The sequence below is a fragment of the Coturnix japonica genome, chromosome 1 (genome assembly GCF_001577835.2).
Source record: "Coturnix japonica isolate 7356 chromosome 1, Coturnix japonica 2.1, whole genome shotgun sequence".
NCBI lineage: Eukaryota > Metazoa > Chordata > Aves > Galliformes > Phasianidae > Coturnix > Coturnix japonica.
The window spans coordinates 136,295,937-136,322,165 of NC_029516.1; the positions used below are offsets into that span (position 1 = coordinate 136,295,937).

Sequence of the window (26,229 nt, forward strand, 5' to 3'; positions counted from 1 at the left end):
GCACTAGCTTCTTCCCATAGAGGCAACCCCTGCCATCTCCACCCCTGCCAACACCTTGCAGCCTATACACAATACATTATTGTCCTTTGTGAGAAGAGGAACTTACTGAACATAATTAACTATTATCCTTTTTATTATTATTATTATTATTATTATTATTATTATTATTATTATTATTATTATTATTATTATTATTATTATTATTATTATTTTCCCCTCATTCAAGGGACTGAGGTTCCTTGGGTTGCTTAGTTTAGGGAAAAGGATGCCAAGTGGCAACAACATAGTTCTCTACAACTTCCTATCGAGGGGTAGTGAAGTTGAAAATGTCGAACTCTTCTCCCTGGTAATCAATGACAGTACAGATGGAAGATTCAGAACAGGTATTGGAACAATTCCTTTGTTGTGAGGATGTTCAAACACTGGAACAAACTTCCTAGAGGGGTGGGTGATACCTAATACCTATAATTGTCCATGAAGCATGGGAATAATATCTTCATTCATATGCTTGTTAGCCCTGAAGAGGTCATGCAGCTGGTCTAGATGATCTTTGCAGTCCCTTCAAACTGAACTATTCTGTTCTATTCTATTCTATTCTATTCTATTCTATTCTATTCTATTCTATTCTATTCTATTCTATTCTATTCTATTCTATTCTATTCCACTCTATTTAATCCTATTCCATTCCATTCCATTCACTGATATTTTATAAAGATGATAGTCAGTGACTTTTTGATTACCCTGATCAGTTCTCATCCCTGATTAAAAAAATAAAAACAATAAAAAAAATAGTGCCCCTTATTTTCCTTGCACTTAGACTGTGTGTCTGTGTCCATTCATTACTTTTATTTAAACTTCTTGTCATTACTTAAATGTCCTTTTCTCTCTATGACTGTATATGTGAATTGTGCAAATGACTTTACTTAAAATCCCATTACCTGTCTTTTTAACAAAAACAGGCACATCACTGCAACGTGCCTGCCCTGAACTCAAGTATTCATTTTAACGCATAATGTCTTCCATATAACAAAAGTAAACTCTCTGAGGAATAGTTTCCCTTCTTTCACTACAGATCTGAAGACATTAGTATTCCTCTAGGACTCTGCAGAAGATATATGATCTTATATCCTCTTTTGTTAGTAGGTGCAGTTAAACTATGTAAATTATGTTATGAATATTTTTTTCAAAATGTCATTTTTATACCTCTGCCTGACCTTCAAACACTAAGCTTACTTTAGTTCAAAGTATATATTTTTGAGCTTGGTGACAGAGAAGGAAATTTTTGTCTGTTAAAGGAATCTATTACTGTTGTCTCCCTCACTGAAAGATCTGATATCTCCATTGAAACAACTTAGTTGCAGAAATTTCCTGTCAGGAAGACTCATGTAAATTCTGGATATTTCTTTCTGGTGTTTTTGCTTTCTTCAATGATAACCCCTCAACAATGAAGTCAGAACCGTTTCTGCAGCAACCTTGTTTGCTTGCCAAGGGAGATTATAATGAGAATAGGAAAAAGTATGCAGTGCAGTTTGGGAATTAAAACAGTACAACTAAAAGAGTGAGAAAGAAGAGGAGGTGAATCAAGGCTAAAGAATATTTGGTTTTTAACTTGTCAAAACTGAGTGCAAGTCTTATCACTTGGCAGTTTGCTGTCTATCCCAATGAAATAATTTTGGGTGCTACTGTAATTGGATCAAACTATTGCAGCAAAATCTGTCTAGTCAGTGAAGTTTCAGAACATTATCTCAGGAATTCAATATTGATTTTATATGTAAGGTCTCACAAAATTCAGGATATCCTTCAAAGATATTATATTGAGCTAGCTATGTTGAAAAAAATATTCAGCTGATTCCCTGAGCAGTCTGAGGAGCTGACTTAACCTCATGATGATGTGTGTGTCTGTCTATTTCTGCACATACACCAGCAACATTCCCTTAACTTGTTTAAAATAACTGTTTTTAAAAAGCTTTCCATGTTCCTTTTCATTTTTAGTAATCTAGGTGCACAAAATGACTATCTTCAACTTCAGAATCTCATATCATAGAGGCCAAACCATCAGAAATGTAAAAATATTTCTTTGTTTCTGAGACAAAATCTTGCTTACTTATGTAAAAAAGAAAAACCAGGCAAGAAAGTACAAGTTCAGTGGGAGCATTCTGCCACAAATTCCCTCCATATATTTTCACAGTGAGCAAAGCTGTCACAATGGAATCTTATAATTGTAAGTATAAAGAAAACACTTTCAGTAATATTGAATGAGATCTTTTTTAACTGAAGTTTTCATTTTCTGCATAAATCATCTTTTAAGAATTAATTTTTGTTTCAAATACATTAAAGTATTCAGTATCTGACTAAAGCTGTCAAAGAGTCCATTCCATGGTGGTTCGGTGTTATAAGTTCTCTGAAAAATCTACACATAATCTTATTTTAATGGTACAAAATTTTTGAACATTTTCACCCATCTAAACATCCCACTTTGCAATTTTATTTCTTAAATTTCTTGTTGACTGAAATAAAATTATTTCCTACAACTATTATTTTTTATTAAAAGAACTGCACTCTTGCTGTCTTTCCCACAAGCTAGTAATGTTACTGACATTTAGTTGAATATGTTTACTTTATTTCCCTGTGAAATATGGAAGCGGATTTAACACTGCAGAAATTGAGTCTTCAGGGATAAATTAGTAAGCTAAAGAATATCCCAGTTATGTCTAATAAGTTTGTTTGTGGGTTTGCTTTTTAAATATTAAAAAGTCAGATTAACTCTCCCCTGAAAATCTATCATTACAACTCACATTCACCTGTTATCTATTCCAGTATCTTAGCCAATAAGGTTGTTCATGCCTACCTGAAACATAACTCAGTTTCATTCACTACACATTTTTTGTTGTAGTCTAAGAGGTAATGTATCCTATGGAGGAGAAGCTCTCTAACTGTCCCTACCTGAATCACTGGGAGCATATTCCGCATAGCATCCCAGACTTCCAGATCAGGGTGTAAAGTTCCCTGAGGATAACTGATCTGCCTATTAAAGGCAAATAAAGAAGGCGTTGAGGACCTCATCCTCCTCCTTATCCGCCACGGTCACATTCCCCACTACATCAAATAAAGAATGGACATTTTCCTTGTTTTTTCTCCTATCACTGATATATTTGTAAAAGGACTTCTTATTCTCTTTTACTTCAGTGACCAATCTAAGTTCAAGTCTGCCTTCCTAACTTCCTCCTTGCATACCTTAGCATCACATGGACCACATGAAGTAAGCATGGGGAAGAAATGACAGTAGGTGTTACTCCCGAATGTAAATGAGAAGGTGATTGGAACAAAAGACAGGGAAGGAATCCTCAGTCAAAACTGAGAGATATCTCTTCAAATCCACATTTCATGATACGGGAGAGAGCACTGCTATAGCCAATGCTAAGAGTCATACACAATTTCAAAATAACTCTACTGTACTGGAAACCGTAGACATTGCCTTTGACGAATAAAAATTTTGAGCAAGGCCTGATAACTATTTTTGACTATGTTAATACTTAAGATAAGCATATGTTAGCATAAGTGTATTTCAGGAAGTGAGGCAGAAGAAAATGCATACATTCCCTCTAAAACTATCATTAATGTTAAAAAAAATAAATAAAGTGTTTAAACAGAAAGGTATACTTTACTTACCACAGGCCCACAACAGAGTTGGAGAGAATACAGTTCTTCTAGTCACTGAGAATTCATCTTATTAAATGCAGAAAAAGGCCAAAGAACTCTTTGAGTTATTTGTAAGTGTAACTTACTATGAACTATGAAACACTTGAGAATAATGGTCTTGCACAAATTCAGAAAATTGTACAGCACGCTTTTTTTGATTGGAATAAACATATAGAGTGTATTATAGTATACACAGACATAAAAAAAGAAAATTAATTTATTGGGTTTCATTGAATTACTTTTTATGTTTGTTTCCATCTTATAAAAGAAAAGGAAAAAAAAAAAGAGTAATTTCATGGAATTTCATGGTTGACATGCTAAAAATATGTGATAAATCATTTTACAACTTCTGGTGTCCCTCAGAAGTCCATCTGGGTATCTTGGGACCAGTGCACTTTAGTGTCTTTATGAATGACTGAGACAGTGGGATTGAGTGCAGCAATCAGGGAAAGCAAAGTAATTGTCACCCTCTACTCAGCAATTGTGGGGCCCCATCTGGAGTTCTGTGTCCAGGCCTGGGGGGTCCCAGCACAAGAAAGACAAGGACCTCTTGGAGTGGGTCCTTAGGAGGGTCACTAAGATGATCAGAGGGCTGGAGCACCTCTCCTGTGAGGAAAGGTCAAGGGAATTAGGTTTGTTTAGCTTGGAGAAGGCACCAGGGAGACCTCATTGTGGCCTTCCAATACTTGAAGGGAGTGTATATACAGGAGGGGCCATGTCTGTTTACAAGGGTCGATAGTGAAAGGACACGGGGGAATGGTTTTAAAATAAGACAGGGGAGGCTTAGGCTAGATATTTGGAGGAAGTTTTTCACACACAGGGGGGTGACGCATTGGAACAGGTTGCCCAAAGATGTTGTGAATGCCCCATCCCTGGAGGCATTCAAGGCCAGGCTGATTGTGGCTCTGAGTAGCCTGGTCTAGTGGCTGGCAATCCTGCATGTAGCAGAGGGATTGAGACTAGATGATCATTATGGCCCTTTTCAACCCAGGACATTCTATGATTCTATGATACTAAACTGAGTGGTGCAGTTGATATGACAGAAAGAAAGGATACCAGACAAGCTTTCTTTACAAGCTTAAAAAGTGAGCTCACATTAATCTAATATGATTCAACTAGGCCAAATTCAAGATGCTGTACCTTTAAATACTAGGCATGACTACAGATTGGAAGAACTCACTGAGAGCAGCTCTGCAGAGGAGAACTTGGGAGTCCTGGTGAACAGAAACCTTGACATGAGATAGTGCTGTGTGCTTCCAGCCTAGAAGACCAATTTTATCCCAAGTTGCATCAAAATAGATACGGCCAGCAGGGGGAGGGAACTTATTGTCTCTCTCTGCTCTGCCTTATATAAGACTTCATATGGAGAACTGAATTCAGAACGTAGGCCTCTATCACAAATATATATATATATATACATGTGGAACTGTTGGAGAGAGTCCAGAGGAGGGTCACAGAGATTATTAGAGGACTGGAGCACCACTCCTGTGAAGAAAGTTTGAAGGAACAGGTTTTATTCACACTGCAGAAGGCTACAGTGAGACCTCACCAATGTTTTATGCAGTCTGATAGCGATAGGACAAGGGAGAATGGCTTTAACAAAAAGAGTTGAGATTTTGTTTGTATGTTAGGAGGACATTTTTTTATTCATAGGGTGGTGAGGCACTGGAACAATCTTCACAGGAAAGTTGTGGATGACCCATTCCTGGAGGTTCTCAAAGACCAGCTGGATAAGGACTTGGGCAGCCTGATCTAGTGGATAACAACCCTGACCATGGTAAGGAATTTTTAACAAGATGATCTTAAAGATCTCTTTCAACCCAAGCCATTCAGTGTTTTTGTAAAATATCTGTGTGGGTTCTGGTCTTCTTGAAGTTTGAAATGAGCACAGTGGGCAGAGTTTTCTACACTTTCATAATTTAAACACGGAAAAAAAAGGGCAAATTAAATTTCTCCAATAAAAGATTTTTTATCCTGCAGGATATAGTTTAGTGTATCACACCGATATTCTGAAGAAATGACAATTTTTTCCTTGACAATAAGGAAATACTTAATACTTTAATGCATTCATTGTTGCCCTAGGTCTAGTAGGTTTTTCCTCTAATATACTGTAAATTGTTTCTTTAATCTTTTTTAGCTATGAAGAAATTTTCCTTCAGGAAAATATTTTCTGATGAATAGATAGAATCTTATGGTAGCTGTCAGCACCACTAGGAAATGCTGACTTCATAAACTAAATTGTTTTTTAACCTGCAAGTACATGGCAATTTTTTGGAATATAGCTATTAAACTGAACACAGTGATTATTAGTATAAAATTTGAATAATGCTAACTGTTTTCTAGATCATAGAGCTATCATTATAGTTTGAACAGAATAATTGAAGTGAACATTAGGAAAAAGGTCTTGTTTATTTATCTTCTCTCTGTATTGTCTCTGACATATTTCTTGAGGCTCAGGCTAAAAATCCTGTGAAGTGGATGATGGAACTTCCATCAGTATTAGAAGGATTCGTATGTACTTATATATGTACTTATATTTACATATATATGTATATATATGTATATATATACTTATAAGTTGTATATATACATATACATCAAATGTCAACAAGTTTCTACAAAAAAAAAAAAAAACACAAAACAAACAACAACCAAAAACAAAAACAAAAAAGCACTTGAATCGGTTTTGCTTTAAAATGATTGCACTAGAAATCCTGGGACCGGTGCTCTTCAATATCTTCATCAGTGACATAGATGATGGCATCGAGTACACCCTCCGCAAGTTTGCAGATGATACTAAGCTGAGTGGTGCTGTTGACACAATGGAAGTAAAGGAAACCATCCAGAGGAACCTAGACAGGCTGGAGAAGTGGGCCCATGTTATCCTACTGAGGTTCAGTAAGGCCAAGTGCAGGGTGCTGTTCTTGGGTCGGGGCAACCCCAGGTCTTTATACAAACTGGGGGGAGATCTCCTTGAGAGCAGCCCTGTGGAGAGCAACCTGTGGGTCCTGGTGGACAAGAAGCTGGATATGAGCTGGCAGTACATGCTTGCAGCCCAGAAGGCCAACTGTGGTTTCAGCTGCATTAGAAAAGGGGTGGCCATCAGGGAGAGGGAAATGATTGTCCCCCTCTACTTGGCACTTGTGAGGCCTAATCTGGAATACTACATCCAGGCCTGGGGCCCCCAATAAAGGAAGGACATGGAGCACTTGGAGCAGGTCCAGAGGAGGGCCATTAAGATGATCAGTGGGCTGGAGCACCTCTCCTATGAGGAAAGGTTGAGGGAACTGAGCTTGTTTAGCTTAGAGAAGAGAAGGCTCCAGGGAGACATCATTGCAGTCTCCCAGTACTTGAAGGGAGCATTTATACAGGGTGAGGAACATCTGTTTATGAGGGTGGATAGGACAAGGGGAATGGATTTAAACTGAGACAGGGGAGGTTTAGATTAGAGATAAGGAGAAAGTTTTTCACACACAGGGTGGTGGCACACTGGAACAGGTTGCCCAGGGAGGTCATGGATGACCCATCCTTGGAGACATTCAAGGCCAGGCTGGATGTGTCTCTGGGCAGCTTAGTCTCATGTTTGGTGGACCTGCATGTGGAGGGGGGGTGTTGAAAATAGATGATCATTATGGTCCTTTTCAACCCAGACCATTCTATGATTCTAAAAAAGCAAACACTTAGAAAGTACAAGGAAGAATATCTCTGCACTTGAAGTTTCTTCTACATGGATGTGAAGCACAGAAGTAAATCTGTCCAGGCACTGATTAAATATAATATTGCAGTTCTCAAAACACAGTATAATAGAATGTAAGCTACTTCCAGACAGTTTATGAAGCAAATCCTGCCAGCCACTGTGGAGACTTTGAGTTGAATAATATTTCGTCAGTCGTTGCAGCTAGCTTCTAGTCAGTAGAAGTGCATCTGGGAATAGAAGCCCTGGAAGGAATAAATAGTGAGAAATAGTGGTAGAAATCAGAAAACCTGCTTTCTGGTTTGAAGTGGGAGATAAATGTAAGATGTTAGGACTGAGATAGACTGATGTTATCCTAGGTAGTAACATTGAAATAATCATGTACTGATATCACAGTTTATCAAAATATTTCAGAATCCCTGTACAGTACTGGGACCTTTCTAACATTCTTTCTCACCCCCCTTCCAAGAGATCTGAAACTTGGAATGCATTAATCCCTTTATATTAGTACCAGAGGTGAAGAAAAAGAGTTCAGAACACTGGTTCTTTCACCATCCACTAATCATTCCTAATTATTTTAATACAATAAAGGAACATTAAATGAAAAGTTGCAGTCAGCACATGAAATAATCAAAAGCATCTCTCCATAAATTTTACATTAAATGTTCTTTTTTCTTTTTTACAGTAACTTCATGTTTTAATGTGTTCTGATGACTTCATTCTTTTAAGACTCTAGACCAGAACATACAAATTATTTTAAACAGAAAATAGGTAGCTTTTGCTTTTATAAAAGGCTCTAAAAACCTTTCATCTTCATTCCTCACAGTATGCTGGAAAAAAATAAAAAATCATAAAAACAGAATAATAAAAACTGCCAGAACAAATAGAGAGCAAGTACGTACACACTACTGCAGCTTCATTAAAAGTTCCTGAAAGTATCTCTGTTGACAAAGAAGAGCTGCTTTTATCCTGAAGGTAAAATAGTTTCTACAATATTTTCTTTTTGTTGCCTCTTTCTTTCAACTTCATTTGTAAATGCACTTACCTAGAATACAAAAGGGGAAAAAAAAAAAAAAAAAAAAAAAAAAAAAAAAAAAAGTTATCTTAATTCTGTTAGAAAAATGAACACACAGAGAAAAAGCATAAGTCTAGTAAATGAGTAAAAAAAAAAAAAGATGATGAAGGCAAGTAAAATGAAAATATACATATATAATTAAATTGTCAAATAATTTATATTAATAATTTACAAGTACTTTAATAATTAAAGCATCTAAATGATAAAATAGCACTATTTAATTATTGATGTATCCATTAAATACATTATACTACTGAGCAGATTTCTTCTTGAACCTGTAACTATGAGCAGTATGTAGTATAAACGTATAATGAAAGAAGAACTTCTGCACTTGTTGCATAGTACTTCACGTGCTTTAAAGTTGTCATGGTTTTGTAATTTTGTAATTTTGCTATCAGTATTCCACATCATAACATCATGTAAAGTATGGATACTTCTATTGAATGTGCAGTCCGCAGAAGAAGACTACATATCCCAGAGAACAACAGGGGTAATGATAAGTCACGGGACCAGGACGCTATATAATCTTGTTCCCAGGCTGGTGTGCCTTCCTTCTTCTCTCGGAACTTCTCGGAGAGTGGGAAGCGTTCCAGCCATGTCGCCTAGAGTTCACAGTAGGCCTCTTGGTTTTCGGGACTCTCTCTCTCTGTTTTGTTCGATTTGTTAGCCTCAATTATATTATATTGTGTTATCTTGTATTTCGATATCATATTTAGTAAAATAAGTTTTTCCTCCTTAGATTGCCACTGTTTTTATCCCATTCCCCTTTCCCCCCTCCTTTCCGGGCCCTGGGGGGGGGGGGGGGGGGGGGGAGGGCACGGGGTGGCTTTCCCCTGTCACGGGCATAGGTAAATCTAAGTAACCCGTGACAAAAGTTTTGCTGGCTTCATGTCTAGTATGATATTCATTTGCAGTCTTGTGATCTCTCGTGTCCACACCCTCCACTTACTATGCAGTAGTCTTTCCCTCATGTTCCAAATTCTCTCTATTCCGAGCCTTGTCTCTGGTGGAGTGGAAATCATGATTTTGCTGTAGTTCTTATGAAAAAAAAAAAACAAACCAAAAAAACTCCCAAAAAATAAAAAAACAAACAACAATAACAAAAACTGATACTGATATTAAATCACCTTGCTATTTCTCTCACTCTTTATCCCTTCTGCTTACAGCTTTATTCTGTGATTTTCTGTTAAGATCCTTTCAATATATATCTCATAGCTTTTGAGATATTGTTCTGGGGGTGCATGACAAGGTTTTGGCAGAGGAGGGCTGCAGGGGTGGACCAAGTCAGTTCTGTTTTACCTCTGTCCTAATGCTGGCACATCATCTTTTTCATTCCATTTTCTCCCTCTATCCTGCTAAAGAGGGGGTGTGAGAGCATTTTCCTTTTCAAGCAAGAACAGATACTACTGAGGATTGCTCTCCCAGTACAAACCATGTACCTCCTGTTTATTCCATTTTAAATATATCTATATTCATATGGATGATTAATCAGATTTCAGCAGCTACTTTGTAAATAATGTTGCGGACTGACTCTTCTCTCTTCTCATAGTGTTGAAATCAATCCACACTAGAAATAAAAATAATATCTGGAAGCTGATACCTAATATCTACATAAAATAGTAACTTTTCACCTCCTTCAGCTACTATTTTGTTAATGGTATTGATTTTTTTTAGCTTCATATCTGCTTTAGGAAAAAAAGAAAAAAAAAAAAGAAGAAAAAGGAAAAAAAAGGAAGATAAATAAATAAATAAGCATTTAGAACATTTTTCTTGTTTCTAAGTTGCAGGCTGATATTTATTTTTCTTATTTTTAAATGAAAATGTTTAGAATTTAGATCAATTGGACATTTTCACGGCTTTTGCTATTAGTTCCTTTGTTGCTATTTCTGAAATTCTCATCCCTGTCTTATTTTGAATATTGTCTGTTATTACAGTGGCCACTTGAAATTACTAGGCACTTAGCATAAAAAATGTTTCCATGTGAAGAATTTCTTTCTAGATTTGTAGCTCCATATTTCATTTTTGAATACTTTATATACATGAATTTGAATACTTATCCCTCTTCAATCTCTGTCTCTCTGCCTATACAAAATAATTTAAAAAGGAAAATAATGTTTGACTTTCTTGCCCCCACTGCCTGACTAATGGGGATAATCCATGATTATCTTCTTCCTTACATCCAAATAACAAAAAAATAAAACTTATATTTGTCATAATCTGTGTTTCAAATCCAATCAAATTCCAATTTATTACAGAGTAACATAAATGTCATCACAACCAGTAGAGGAGAATGATTGTTTAATATGATCTAATATAGTTCTCTGTTACCCATCTGAAAATTGGTTCTGATTCTACTGTTTTAAACCAGAGTTCCACATGATATAAACAATCTGAATAACTTTAATACCATCTCCTACTAATACCTTTCAAGGTAGCTTTTAGAGGTTTTTGTTCCCTTCTGTGCTGACTTGTGAAATACAAATTTTCTCTTGTTCCTTGATCAAAAAGAAAATGCTTCTTGATCCCTAGCCAGAAGGTTTCTCTTCACAACATGGCTTTCTCTTCAAAATATGTCTTTATGGATTATGTGTATTTACTTCAGTGTGTTCCAAACACACAGATTAGAATACTTCAATTGATGGTGTTGGGAAGGATAGGGAAGGGAGGGGGAGAGGGAAGAAAGAAAAGAAAGAAAGAGTCTAAAAACAGCAACAACAAACGTTTGTGGTCCTAGATTTAAATCATTTTTATCCTAGAACATTTCTATAGTCATAATATATCCACATACATTTATTAATATTTACTGAAAGTTCACATAAGCAATAAAGGACTTCTTAGGGAGATAAATTATCTCAGAGTAAAAAGCCAAATGAAGCCACTTTGGTGATACTGCATAGTGATACCAGTCCGATGTTGAAACTGATAGGAAATATGACTAAATCCATCTATAGAGATAAAACTTTTAGAAGAAACTAGAAGACATTTTAACAATGAAGTTTCTTTTCTGTGACTGGAATGATCTATCCTAGAACCATGTTTCTACAATTGTGCTTCCCTTCTGTCTCTCCGACTGATTCATACTGATTGATCTTTCCATAAATGTCAAATATTCATTTAAAATTTACTGTTTTCATGGATGCTAACAGACAGATTGCCCACTAAAAAAAGTTGTTCAACGCTACTTGAGAATACTATAAGTCAAGGTGAAGACACGGTGAAAAAATTCTGGCATATATTTTTTCCAGTTACTTTCTAGCTGCTTTACCCAGCTTTGGTATATTCTTTCCATAGTTGTTGTTTTAGCAGGCTTTATTCATTTAGCCATACACCAATTTTTAGACTGTGATTTTTGCTTTGTCAAAAAATATTGCTGTATCTCTGATATTTCCTCTAGTTTCATACACTTTCCTTTCTTGCCTACACTTTCTACCATTTCTAGAAATATTCCACAAACTTCTAGAATTGTGATTTTTTTTTTTGTTGTTTTACAAGTTTACATAAAACTCATCTAAGTTAAAAGTCATTCCTGTTCAAAGACAATTTTGTAACAAACAGCTAGCTCCTTCCTTCCTTCCTTCCTTCCATATCTGAGAACACAGATAATCTAGAAACTTTCAGAGTTAGGTAACAGGAAGACAAAAAGACACTTTGATTAAGAGTAAAGAAAAGCTAGTATAGATTGAAAAACACTGAAAAACATCACTCTTTTTTTTTTTTTTTTTTTTTTGTGTGTGTGTGTGTGTGTGTGTGTGTTAGGAACCACTTTTAAAAGCAAATAAATCTTCTCTGTATCTCTGTATCCATCTTTTCATTTGCATGTTGGTAGCAGTTATCTTCTTAGCAAATTCACTTACATATAATTGTCCTCTATTTGCAGAATTAGAAACACTGTAAAACTAGTTATAGATTTATTTTTCCTCTTTAGGCATAAGCAATAAAACTTAAAGATATATAAGATTTAGCTTCCCTCACTTTCTCATATATTATAAATGGTAAATAATAAAATAGGAAGGAAAATAAAAAATTCTTTTTTTCTTTTTTTTCAAATAAAGAAAAAAATAAAGAAGTACTTCTAGCCTGTATGAACTGGTTCTACATGGTTGAACTAAGGAAATATCAGAAAATGAAAACAAATCGGCCTAAATATTTATCCACTGTCATCTGGAGTACATCTGTTGGAGTCAGCTGCACAATAAGAACATTGACAGAGGTCAAAGGATGGAAAATATAACTAGTAATTGCTTCCAGAATGAATTATAGACTGGAATAAACTCAATGACAAATCTGAAAAGATAATTCAAGGTTCAAAAAATATTCTATATAACAATATAGAACAACAGTATTGGTGAATGGAGTTAAATCCAGCTGGCAACTGGTCACGAGTGGTGTTCCCCAGGGAGTGGTGCTGGGGCCTGTCCTCTTCAATATCTTTATTGATGACCTGGATGAGGGCATGGAGTGCACCCTCAGTAAGTTCGCAGATGACACCAAAGTGGCTGGGAGTGTAGATCTGCCTGAGTGTAGTGAGGCCCTACATAGGGATCTGGACAAGCTGGAGAGCTGGGCTGAAGCCAATGGCATGAGGTTCAACAAAATCAAATGCCACATCTTGCACTTCGCCTACAACAACCCTGGGTGACACTGCAGGCTTGGAGCGGAGTGGCTGGAAGACTGTGCTGAGGAATAGCACATTGATTTGGGTATTGATAGGGTATTGATTGATGCTCGGCTGAACATGAGCCGACAGTGTGCCCAGTTGTCCAAGAAGGCCAACAGCATCCTGGCTTGCATCAGAAAGAGTGTTGCCAGCAGGAGCAGAGAGGTGATTGTCCCTCTGTACTCAGCGCTGGTGATGCCTCACCTGAAGTACTGTGTCCACTTTTGGGCCCCTCACTGCACAGAAGACATCACGGCCCTGTAGTGTGTTTAGAGGAGGACTACAAAGCTGGTGAGGGGTCTGGAGCACAGGCCATATGAGGAGAGGCTGAAGAAGCTGGGAATGTTCAGCCTGGAGAAGAGGAGGCTCAGAGGAGACCTTATTGCTCTCTGTAACTTCCTGAAGGGAAGCTGTAGTGAGCTGGGGGTTGGCCTCTTCTCTCATGTCATTAGTGACAGTACCAGAGAGAATGGTTTCAAGCTGTGTCAGGGGAGATTCAGGCTGGACATTAGGAAGTATTACTTCTCAGAAAGGGTGGTCAGGCACTGGAATGGACTGCCCAGGGAGGTAGTGGAATCACCAACCATGGAGGTGTTCAAGCAACAATTGGATGTTGTGTTGAGGGATATCGTTTAGTGGGAGCTATTGGTAAAAGATGAATGGTTGGACTGGATGATCTTTTAGGTCTTTTCCAACCCTGGTGATTCTATGATTCTATAATTGTTCATTTTATGCTCTGGTTGTAAACTTAACATTTAATAGGAAATCATCATTCCTATGTGTTTTGCAGCCCAATTTTGTATCTACCAAGTTGCTGCATGCATTCATGAACCGTATCATTTTAGTGATCAGAGGAATGAAAATACAGAATCTGAAAGCAACTTATTCTGCATGCCAGATTGCAAACCCAGGACTTATCATTGGTCAAGTGGGGAAAAGAATAAAATAAAAATAAAACGTTATCTTAAATAACTATGTCTGGTAAATAATTGTTCAACAGACCAGATCAAGTACCCTTTGAAGTCAAGATTTAAAAACTAATTGGAACTGGGACTCTATAGACAGATAGAAAGCATCACTACAGAACTTCTCATTAAAGCACATAAATATAAAAACAAAAACCATTACATTTAATTAATTCCTTTTCTTGCTTTTCAAAGTTTTTCAAAACTCGATATGGTGATATGCATTTTTTCTGCATTATGAAGAGTAAAGTCTACTCATGACTGTTTTTTATTCGTCTTTATAAATGAAATAATAACATTTATTAAAATTATAATCCCAAATTAAAGAGGGTTATGTATTTTTCCCCAGTGTTACTTCAAGTTCATCTTTAGACAAACTTAAAGGAAGGTCTACAGAAATGTTTTGTTTAATCACTTGCTTCAGGAAATGTTAGCCTCACAGAATTAATTCAGATTTGCTTCCAAGATACCTTGAATATCTAATCTCCATACAGTTACCATTATTTCTACAGGAAAATGATTTTTTTTTTGTTTTTCATATTTTCATATCTTCCTTCTGATTTTCATGTTCTCTATTACTCTCCTTTGCATTTCTCTGCATGGCATATTTTTGAATCATTATCAAGACTCAGATAGACATGCACTCTATGCCACTCACTGAAAAACCAGCACCCAGTGTGCCCAGTATACACTTAGCTCCTAAAATATATGGAAAATCTCATGTTGCCATTTATAGAAAAGAAGTCTTGTGGAGAAATGTGAAAAAATCTTAAGTAGTTCTAGGCATTTCAGAAGAAATTACTCAGAAGCCTTGTCTAAAACCAGAATTAGACCCATTTTAATTTGCTAAGTGAAAATACAGTGAATTTGATCATTCCATTAGTCTTATTTATTAAAATCTTGCTCTATACACAGTAAACAAGTTTTTCTTCTAATGTGACTGATAAACTGTAAACTGACTTCATCTGCAAAATGAGTGGTTGATCTGTGAAAGATCCTCACGCAATTATATTGAGTTCCGTATATACTTAAAACAGTAAGAATAGACAATAAAATTGAGAATGTGTTTGGAGCATATAGAGATCAAAGAGGACAGTAAGATTCATTTCCCTGGAAAACATCAAACCAAATTGGAAGTATCAGTCAAGCTGCTTTCTGTATTGCATAGCCCAGGAGAATTACATAATTTTACTACTTAATTGTTAGCAATAATTCACTGGAAAAAAATTTCAGTAATTATTTTTTAGTGGTGTAGTCTGCCACTTCTCAGTGTCCTTGACCTACAAGAGTGCAACCAAAAATGCCTCATTATAACCATGCTCTAGAATTCCCTATGATAAGAAAAATTCGGAACTGTAAGATATATATACTATTTAGTATAATATATGATATTAATGTTAAGACAATAGTGAATTAAATTTATGGATTCTACATGGATTAAAATCAATGGATTCTATAACTTATGCTGTTAAGAATAGATAAAAAAAGCCCAGAGAAAATCTATTCTTCTGCATAAACAGTGTTTTTAAGTTCAAATGTAATAAAACATTTGAAGGCATGATAAATTTACCTAAAATATGAAAACAAAGATTTTGTAGTGTTCAGTGCTCTTGCAACACACACGCGCTGCTTCAGCCACTCTTGCAACAGCAGCTGGGCTGTTCTTTTATCTCAGCATTCCCTGGGTGAAGGAACCATCTGAAATCCCCTTGAACCTTGTGGAAGGACAGAAGGACGTCAGTTCCCCTTATTTTTTCCACTGATGTCATCACTTCATCATAGGTCACCAGACTGATCAGGTGATTGGTGAAGCTGCGCTAACTGTATCAGATGACCTCCTTGTCTTGCATGTGCCTGAACATAGCTTCCAGTAGAATGTGCTTCATGATATTCCCAGACACACAGCTGAGGCTCACTGGCCTATAGTTCTCCAGGTCTTACTTTCTTCCTTTCTTAAGAATGGGAGTCATGTTTCTCATTTTCCAGTCACTGGAGCTTTCACCCGAAAGCCACAACTTTTAAAATGTGATGAAAAGTAGCCTGGTGACCACATCACGCAGTTCCTTCTGAATACTGGCATGCATGTTGTCCAGCCCTATAGTCTTGTGTACTATTTTCAAAGAGTCCTGAAAGCACTTCTGTATCCATAGGCTATTCATAAAGAAAAGTGTTTTCCAGTACTCCAGAGCTCTCCAATATATCCAATAAAAATGAACTTTAGAGCTGTGTTAGATTTTAAGGTATTCTTAATACAAGAAATACTTTGTTAAAATTCAGGAAATTCAGCAGGTTTCTGGGATGGCTGGGGCTTGAATACTTGCCCTGTTAGGAAAATAGAAGGGATGAAAGCTACTTGACCTGGAAATGAGATGATAGATTTGAGAGGACCAAAAAACAGCTCCGGAGCACCTACAGGGAGCATCAAGGAGACAAGAGAAGGCCATTACAGCAGTGTGCAATCAGAGGACAAGACATAATGATCATAAGTAGGATTCAGACTCAACTTAAGGATATTTTTTCCCTATGAGGACAGTCAAGCAGTGGAAAAAAAAAAATCCTGGAAAGATTGTGCAGTCTTCGTCTTTGGAGATTTTTATAACCCAACTGGACAAAACCCTAAATAATCTGGACTGACCTCAGATCTGACCCTGATCTGAGCAGAATTAGAAAAGTTTTTAACTCCCTTCCCACCTGAAATATTTTACAGCCCCAAGGTTCCAGTGTTCTGCTGTTTCTCAGTAAATTTCTGTGAAAGTCACGGGAAGAATTTATGCTTTATTTATCAGTGTCTGACTCATGTAGAGGATGATATCACTTTTAGCATTTAATTTGATAGTCTAGGTGCTAGAAATCTATACATCTTAACTTTTTTTTTTTTTTTTTTTTTTTTCTTTTTCCCCCCACAGACAAGAACAAGCTGTTCTAGAGCACATCTCACTTTTCTGGATGAATACCTTAGAGTAAACTGAATTGCACAAAGGAACTGCATCTATTTCTTTTCAGTAGTTTTATAGAAACTTGAGATAGACAATTTGAATACATATTTTTACATATTAATTTCATGGCTTATCTTTCGTAAACATGTTAACATTTCAAAGAAAGATGGTAGATATGCATAGACATCAATGATAAGTACACAGTAATATGCATGATATTTTACCAACCAGAAAATCTGATGCACCATTTTCAGTACAATTTGTAATTAATATTAAAATTGTCTATTTCTTTCATCCAAAAAGCACCAAAAAACAGATATTCTGACATGTTAATCATCTAAAGTTGAACATGCATTATTAGCAGCAGACAGTTTATACTGTGTGCTTCCCCTTGGAATTTGTTCTCAGAGAAAAAAGAATAGAGCAAAATTAGCAATTATTTAAGGATGTCTTTTTGAAAGTTTAAGACAAGCAGAGATGGGAAACTAACATGGCTGGGCAAGAATCTGTTGGTTAAACTGAAGGATAAGAATAACATGTACAGTCAGGTGAAGCAAGGACACATCACCTGGGAAGAATACAGGGATGCCATGCGAACATACAAAGACAGTTCATGTTCCTCCTTAAAGTGTATGCATTATGATAATGTCATTCCCTGAAATAATTTGATGGTGTAATTGGGAAAAACAAGCAAACAAGCAAATAAAGAACAAAAAATATTTCACTAACTAGGAAACCATGGAGAAAGTACAGATACTTTTAGTAAGAGTACAATTAGATTAATGATAATTTTTGAATAACCAGCTTTTGACATCCATATATTTTAAAGTGCAGTTAAGAAAAGATGAAAATGGTCTGAAAGATAAAGAATTAATGAAGTCTGGGTCAGTTCAACTGTTGCTAAAATCAGTTAAAGAGTAAATTCAGAAAAAAATTATTTAAAATTTAAATATATTGATCAGTATTTCAGGAGGGAAACCATTGTGTTAATGGAATTAACTAGTGAACTTGATGAATCTCCTGCAATTACACTGCAAACTTTATATAACAAAATACCAAATGATTTTGGTAATAAACAAATAAATAAATAAAAGAGCTATTGTAGAGAAATCTCTAATTAGATTTCAATTCAGTATCTTAGAGGAAATTATGGTTTCTGTCTGTACATTTTAAAACTCTTTAAATGTCTTGATGAAATTTAGAATCAAAAACAAAGCATGAAGAAGTTAACAGTATGATAAAAACAGCTTGTTTTGATTTCAGGAAGCTTGACATCAAGCCTACCTTATAAAAATGCTATATTTTCAGAAGATTGCCATGAGCATAGTGGCTCCTTATCAGCTGTCTGACTTGCAGAAGAAAAAGGAAGAGCATATAGGAATCTAGAAATTCTTTAGTTGTCTTCTGACAAATGATTAACAAATGGAGATAAAAATAAAACAGTCATATATTTACTAAGATTAAATTAAACTCTCAGTCAATGACAAGAACAGGATGATCATTTTAAAACTCATCCATGATGAAGATTAATAGCTGTTGGCATTACCATTTCTTTTATGCATTAAAACATGTTTAGAAGACTACTGAAATTTCTGAAGAAATTAACTGGCATGACTTCAAATTTATTGTATTTCCATAGACCTGAGATTCATTAATACCTCCAAGACTGATGTCAGCAATTCCAGGAAAGTAAAGGTAGCAACATGTAGAAGAAATGAATTAATGAGGCAAAAAATTCCTCATAATGATAGTGAGTTGGCTCTAAATTATATTTCAGCATTCCTGAATGGATTTTTTCTGTCTCTGACAACAGGGGTTCTTCTACGAAAGTTAATTTTAATTCTCTTCCCATAAGATTTGTTGGTGGTGGTGGATTTTTTTTTTCTTTCTTTTCTTTTCTTTTCTTTTCTTTTCTTTTCTTTTCTTTTCTTTTCTTTTCTTTTCTTTTCTTTTCTTTTCTTTTCTTTTCTTCTCTTCCCTTCCCTTCCCTTCCCTTCCCTTCCCTTCCTCTTCCCTTTACCCTTCCCTTTCCCTTCCCTCCCTTCCCTTCCCTCCCTTCCGCATTCCCTTTCCCTTTCCTTCCCTTCCCTTATTTCCCTCCCCCCTTTCACCTTTCCCTTCCCTTTACCTTTCACATTTCCTTTCCTTTCCTTTCCTTTCCTTTCCTTTCCTTTCCTTTCCTTTCCTTTCCTTTCCTTTCCTTTCCTTTCCTTTCCTTTCCTTTCCTTTTCTTTTCTTTTTTACTAAAATTTTACTTTACTTCATCAAATGGGGCTTCTAGGTTTGAGTGTGGGCAGAGATGTTTCAGACAGAAGGGACAAAATTTACTGAGGTAAAAAATATTTAAAATAACAGATAACAGAAGGAGAGGGAAATAAAACATGGATAAACAGAAGGAAAGAAATGTAGACTGTAAGACAGTTGTTTAAAAGAAAAATTTACTGTGTTAAAATTGCATTTTGGGAATAGTAACATGAAATATGCATCTAAGAGTAGGAAAAAATCACAGACATCAGAAAAAGGAAGAAATCTAACAAAATCAAATAAAAATTATGTTACTTCTCATAATTCCTGATAAGGAAATGTGGCAGTGATTCTTTTTTTTTTTTTTTTTTTTTTTTTCCCTTCTAAATTTACTGATTGTTTACATAGGTTTTTATTTGTGATTTTTGTTGTTGGTTTGTTTTGTTCACTGTTGTTGTTATTACAGAAAAACAATCTGAATTCCCGTTCTTTATTTTCAGAAATACTACTGCATATCCTAATGGAGCATTACTTTCCCTCAAAACAGAACATTAAGAAATCTTCCTTAGTCCCTCAAATGTCATGCTCATATAGCCCTGTAGATGTCTCAGAGACAAACCAAATGAAAACCGTGCTCCAGTTCATGGAGAACAAATAGGTGATCAGTGACAGCCAATATGGCCTCACCAAGGGCAAATCATGCCTCACAAATTCTGCGGCCTTCTGTGACAGGATCACAGCACTGGTGGATAAGAGAAGAGCAATTGTCATCTTCTACCTGAACTTAAATAAACAGTTTGACATTGTCCCACACAACAACTTCATCTCCAATTTTAGATACGTGGATTTGACAGATGGAATGCTCTGTACATAAGGAATTGACTGGTTGGATGCACTGAAAGAGTTGCAGTCAAGAGTTTTATGCCCAGGTGGAGATCAAGTGGAATTTCCCAGGGATCAGTATGGAGATGGTACCTATTTAAGATCTTTGTTGGTGACATGGAGAGTGGGACTGAGTACACTCTCAGCAAGTTTGCAGAAAGCATTCTTCTGATTTTAGTTTGAGACAGTGTTAACAGAACACTGATGTTTTGGTTGTTGTTAAGTGAGGGTGTGCACCCCACAACTCAGCTGGAAAAAGCTACAAACATTACAGTTTGATGGCAGGAGTGGGGAGCAGGGCCAGGAAATTCGACCTGAATTAAGCATGAAGAAGTCTATAAAGCTTTGGGGAACTGGTTGAGGGATCGTCTGCTGATCAGGGACTGGCTAGGTGTTGACTGGTAGGTCATGAGATGTTATCAGGTCATTTCTCAATGAACAGTTGTATTGTTAACTGGGCATTGATCTGTGGGTGGCAAGTAATTGCACCATGGATATATATATATTGTTATCATCACATTTTTGTTTCCATTTTCCTTTTCTGTCTCAGTAAATAGTTTTTATCTCAGCCCACAAGTTCTATTTTGTTTCCATTTCTCTCAGTCATCCCACTTGGGAGGCTGTGTGGTTTTGAGCTGCTGCTGGGTTAAACCACAACAGACACTAAACTGAGCAGTGTGACTGACATGATTGGAAGGAAGGGATGCCATCCAGAGGGACCTGGATAAGCTTGAGAGATGGGCACATATGAACTATTCAACTTTCAATAATACTAAGTTTCTAGAACATCTACAATGATCTACATATAAACAAACAAACAAACAAACAATAAACAAACAAAAAAAAACTTGTAAATGCACATATATCTTCATATACATTAGTATAAACATCCTTCATCTTCAATGAGATTTCCATAGGCAGTTTAAAAAGACTGCAAATTATAATCACACAGAATCACAGACTTATAGGAGTTAGAAGGGATCTCCAGAGACAGTCAAGTCCAGACCCCAATAATGAGGCAGTACAGCAGAGAATGGATGTAGCTAGTAATAGAGTCATTTTCCCACACTAAGAAAAACATTAAAGGTCAGATTTTAACTACAGTATGTAATCAGTGAGTATTTGGGCTCATGATCAGAGAATCATAGACTCATAGTATCCTTAGTTTTGGAAGGAACAATTAATGGTCATCTAGTCCAGCTCCCCTGCAGTGAACAGCAACACCACATCTAGATTAGGCTGCCCAGGGCCTTATCCAGCCTTGTCTTGAAAGTCTCCAGGTATGCGGTATCAACCACATCACTAGGTAACTTCTTTCAGTGCCTCACCACCCTCACTGTAAAACATTTTTTCTTTATATCTAACCTAAATCTGTCTTCATGGAACTCAAAGCCATTTCCCCTTGCTCTTTGGCCACAGATCCTGCTGAAGTGTATGCCCACTTCTTTCCTACAGCTCCTGTTAGATGCCGAAAGACAGCTATCAGGACATCTTGCAGCCTTCTCTTCTCAAGGCTGAGAAGCCGCAGCTATTTCAGTCTGTCCTCATAGGAGAGATGTTCCATTCCATGGATCATTTTTGTGGCCCTTCTCAGGATGCACTTCAGCAGGTTAACATATCTACTGTACAGAGTACTCCTCATCTGGACTCAGTACTTTAAGTAAGACCTCACCAGCACATTTCTTTAAAAGTACAAGAGAAGGAGTAAACAGTGTTAATTACATGTAGAATCCCTTAGGAAACCAATAAAATACACATTAATTTTCAAATGATAAATTTATTTAGCACAATTTTTGTTTATTCAGTGCATATCTAAAAATCAATTACCTTGAAAGTAATGTGCATACATTTTATTACCATGGTCATAAACATGCACATGCAGAAAAAAGAGCAGTATATTTACTTCATCTGATACTAAACCATGATCTATTAACTTTTGATGTAAACTGTAATAGAGAAATAGAAATTTAGGTTTTATAGACATATCTAAAGTCTTTTTGTTGTTGTTGTTGCCTATTCAGAGTTTTGGTAGCAATCAATTAATAGTTAAGAAGAAAATAATTCATCTTAATTGGCTTACTGTTATAATTCTAAAAATATATGTTAAATACTACAAAGGTTATATGACCTGAAAACCACCACAAAGCTGTAACTCTGATTGAAACTATTGTGTTTGGAATGTTTGTCTGGTTTCAATATTATAAGTTGTTATAACAAAGACTTAAAATATCAAAATAAAAAATACAGATCTAAATTAATCTATGTAGTAATATTCCCTGCATTCAGTTTTTAATGTAAAGGAGTAAAAAAAAAAATGATTTCAGCACAAACAGTAACAATAAAGAAAAATATATATATATAAACAGTATTGTTTGCAAGCATATTGTAATTTAATAATTAAATGCTAGGTTAATACAAAATATTTGTTCTTAGGAATATGTAAGTTCAAAGTATTAAAAAAAATATTTTCACTGGCCAATTTTGGGGAAAAAAAAAAAAAAAAACATTTATTAAAATACTAAATTTATTTGGGGGTTGGAACTAAACGGTCTCTAAGCTCCCTTCTAACCAAAGTCATTCTATGATTCTATGATTTATCTCTATTCTGATGATTGCCTTTAAGAGAAATTATTTCAGATTTTAAAGGTTAAGTAGGTAAAGACTGATTCTGGATTATGTACAAATTGATTTTAAAGGACTGCTTACGAGTACTTCAGCAGATTTCTTATTTCTTGCAATAATTACATCCTTGAAATAAAATTACATGCAGGCACCTTACCCTGAAAGTGAATAAGTGGCACATTAGTATTTTCAGAACAACTGTAATATCTGAATAGTTTTAAAAACTTGATTATTTAATGAAAAAAATGTAACTACTCCCTGACAATGATTTAAATAAAAATAAATTTTGAATATTAAAAATGTAGCTGCTTTATTTTACCAGGCAAAATGCCATTATTTGGTCTCCCTCTATTGGCTTTAAAATTCCACCAGTTCCCTGGGCAGCCTACATCAGTGCTTAATTGTTCTCTCTCTAATTAATTTAGTCATTATATCTAATCTAAACCTTCCCTGGTGCAACTTGTCAACCTTTCCAATACATCTACATTCAAAAATCATTATGAATAATACAAAATCATACTAGAGATATATCATCTCTAGTACACTATTTAGAGAGCTTTAAACATGGCAGAACTCTAAATCAAACCAAACTACTCTATAAGAAGCATCTTAATCCACAGCTCAAAAAGTGTTTAGAAGCTGAAAGTGAAATAGCCAGCTGTTCTCTTTATTCCTGTGGTGTTGTCCTTCAATAAGAAATTCTCTTTTTGGAAGTACAACTGAAGTTACATAAGGATTAAAAACAAACAACCAAACAAACAAAAGCAAAAAAAAGCACCATCTCTGTACCTTTGACAGACTGATTTCATCCCTTTCTTTAAAGATCTAGGTTGCAGTGAGGTAAGAACTCTGTTGTCAACATGGATTATAGTAATAGTAATTGCCCTCTAACCAGCCATCTATGACTGAACACCATTCATTATTCTGTGCTTTGCAATAACATGTAAGTTAAGAGCTTTGATTGCAACGTCACCAATCAGCATCTAAGAACTACAACAGATATCCAGTATTTACAACTGTCAAATAGTTTACGAGTCGGTTTGGCCTAGTTCCATGACTAGAGGGGCAGAAGGATCTGCACATCCTTGCCTCCAGAAAGGGGAAACAGGGGACCCCAAAGTAATTAAAAACAGCAGCAAATACCTGAGGATAAACAAATTAATTTACTTAATATGGTATTGGAATGCAAGATAACACACTATAATACAATATAATTAGAATCAAAGCTAATAAATCAAATAGAATGACAGAAAGTGTCTGAAAAACCTGAAATCCTTGCAGTAACGGCATGCAGTGGGGACAAGCAGCAGTGAGAGAGCCTGACGATTGAAAAGAGGGATGTCAGGTGACCTACTGAGGCCTTATATGTTACCCTCATCAGGAATGATAAAACAGTGAACAGTTTTCTGGGGAATGCAGTTCTTTCTTCTCTTTCGAACAGGTGCCTGGAACTGGAGCATTAACTCTAACTCCCAGTGCACTACATGATGTTATCATGTGGAATATAAATAATCAAAAATCATAAAGCCATGACAATAACTTTTCACTCTCATAGTTACTTGATCAAATCAGTTTTCAGGACTAGTGAGAAAAGAAAAAAAAAAAAAAAAAAAAGTCATGTCAATACAAAATATGATTGTTGTGCAACCAGTTTTTAATTTATAGAATCATAAAATCACCAGGGTTGGAAAAGACCTAAAAGATCATCCAGTCCAACCATTCACCTTTTACCAATAGCTCCCACTAAACGATATCCCTCAACACAACATCCAATTGTTGCTTGAACACCTCCAGGGTTGGTGATTCCACCACCTCCCTGGGCAGTCCATTCCAGTGCCTGACCACCCTTTCTGAGAAGTAATACTTCCTAATGTCCAGCCTGAATCTCCCCTGACACAGCTTGAAACCATTCTCTCTGGTACTGTCACTAATGACACGAGAGAAGAGGTGGACCCCCAGCTCACTACCACCTCCCTTCAGGAAGTTACAGAGAGCAATAAGGTCTCCTCTGAGCCTCCTCTTCTCCAGGTTGAACATTCCCAGCTGCTTCAGCCTCTCCTCATATGGCCTGTGCTAAAGACCCCTCACCAGCTTTGTAGTCCTCCTATGAACACATTCCAGGGCTTTGATGTCTTTCTTGCAGTGAGGGGCCCAAAACTGGACACAGTACTTGAGGTGAGGCCTCACCAGTGCTGAGTACAGAGGGACAATCACCTCTCTGCTCCTGCTGGCAACACTGTTTCTGATGCAAGCCAGGATGCTGTTGGCCTTCTTGGTCATCTGGGCACACTGTCAGCTCATGTTCAGCCGAGCATCAATCAATACCCTCAGGTCCATTTCCTCTACACAGTATTCTGGCCAAGAACCCAGAAGCAGGATAGTCATGTTAGTATGTGTCTAAACCTGAGCTCTTCACTTTTCTATCTTGTAGTGAAATAAAATAAATAGGTAAACAAATAAAATGACATGAAAGGATTTGTAGACCTATACATAGTTTATTTCTGTCCTTGTCTCTTCTGGTCCAAGTTGCTTATTATTTGTCACGATATAAGACTCAGCTTTTAAAATTCAGAATCAGAAAGGTGCATAAAGAAAACTTAGCTTTGAAAGGAGGCAGTAAAACTTTAAACTTAAAGCTCTCAGATTTAAAATTGGCCTTACATTACCACCGTGGGCTGTGAGACAAACATCAGCTCTGTCAGCCTCACATCAATTCCTGTGAAAATCACAGAACAAATAATGCCAGAAACCATTTCAAAATTTGGCATGGCAGACAAATGAATGACTTGACAGATGAAGGGAAAGCACTGAATGTTTTCTATTTGGACTTCATTAAAGCCTTTCACATTGCTTCCAATAAGATCCTCACAGACAAGTTTCTAACGTATGAGGATAGATAGGAAGACAGGGAGACTGACTGAAAATGGGAAGAGCAGACAGGCCCAGTGGGAAAAATCAGCGGTGTGTAGTATAGACGGAGGCCAATAACTAATGGTGTACTCTAGGAGTTAATTCTGGTTTCAGTCCTATTCAGCATCTTCCTCAATGGGAGATGAAGTGTCAGGGATAACAGTACCTCCAGCAGGTATGCTGATGACAAAAATAAAAGTGCCAGAGAGCTGTGCAGATGTTCAGATGGACCTCATCAGGCTGGGGAATCGGATCAGTGGGATGTTAATGAAGTTCAACAAGAGGAAATGCTAAATCTGGAACCTGGAGAAGAATAACACCAGGCATCAGTACAAGCTGAGAGTTACTCAGCTGGAAAAAAGGTCTGTAGAACAAGACCTGAGTGGTCCTTGCTGGACACCATGTTGAACAATAGTAATGTGTCCTTGACACAAAGGCTGATGGTGTTTTTAGATGACACTAAGTAAATTATTTCCAGAAGGTCAAGGGAAGTCTGCACTTACTCAGAACTGGAAAGGCTACACCTAGAGTACTGTATCCAGTTC

The 26,229-nt window shown here is 36.3% G+C and overlaps 3 pseudogenes; 2 read left to right on the forward strand and 1 right to left on the reverse strand.

The window, feature by feature from the left end:
* The first annotated feature begins 6,395 nt into the window (after window positions 1–6,395).
* LOC116652983 lies at window positions 6,396–7,315 on the forward strand (annotated as a pseudogene).
* A 5,606-nt stretch (window positions 7,316–12,921) lies between these two features.
* Window positions 12,922–13,761, forward strand: LOC107308037 (annotated as a pseudogene).
* A 10,756-nt stretch (window positions 13,762–24,517) lies between these two features.
* On the reverse strand, window positions 24,518–25,542 carry LOC107308039 (annotated as a pseudogene).
* Window positions 25,543–26,229: the final 687 nt, after the last annotated feature.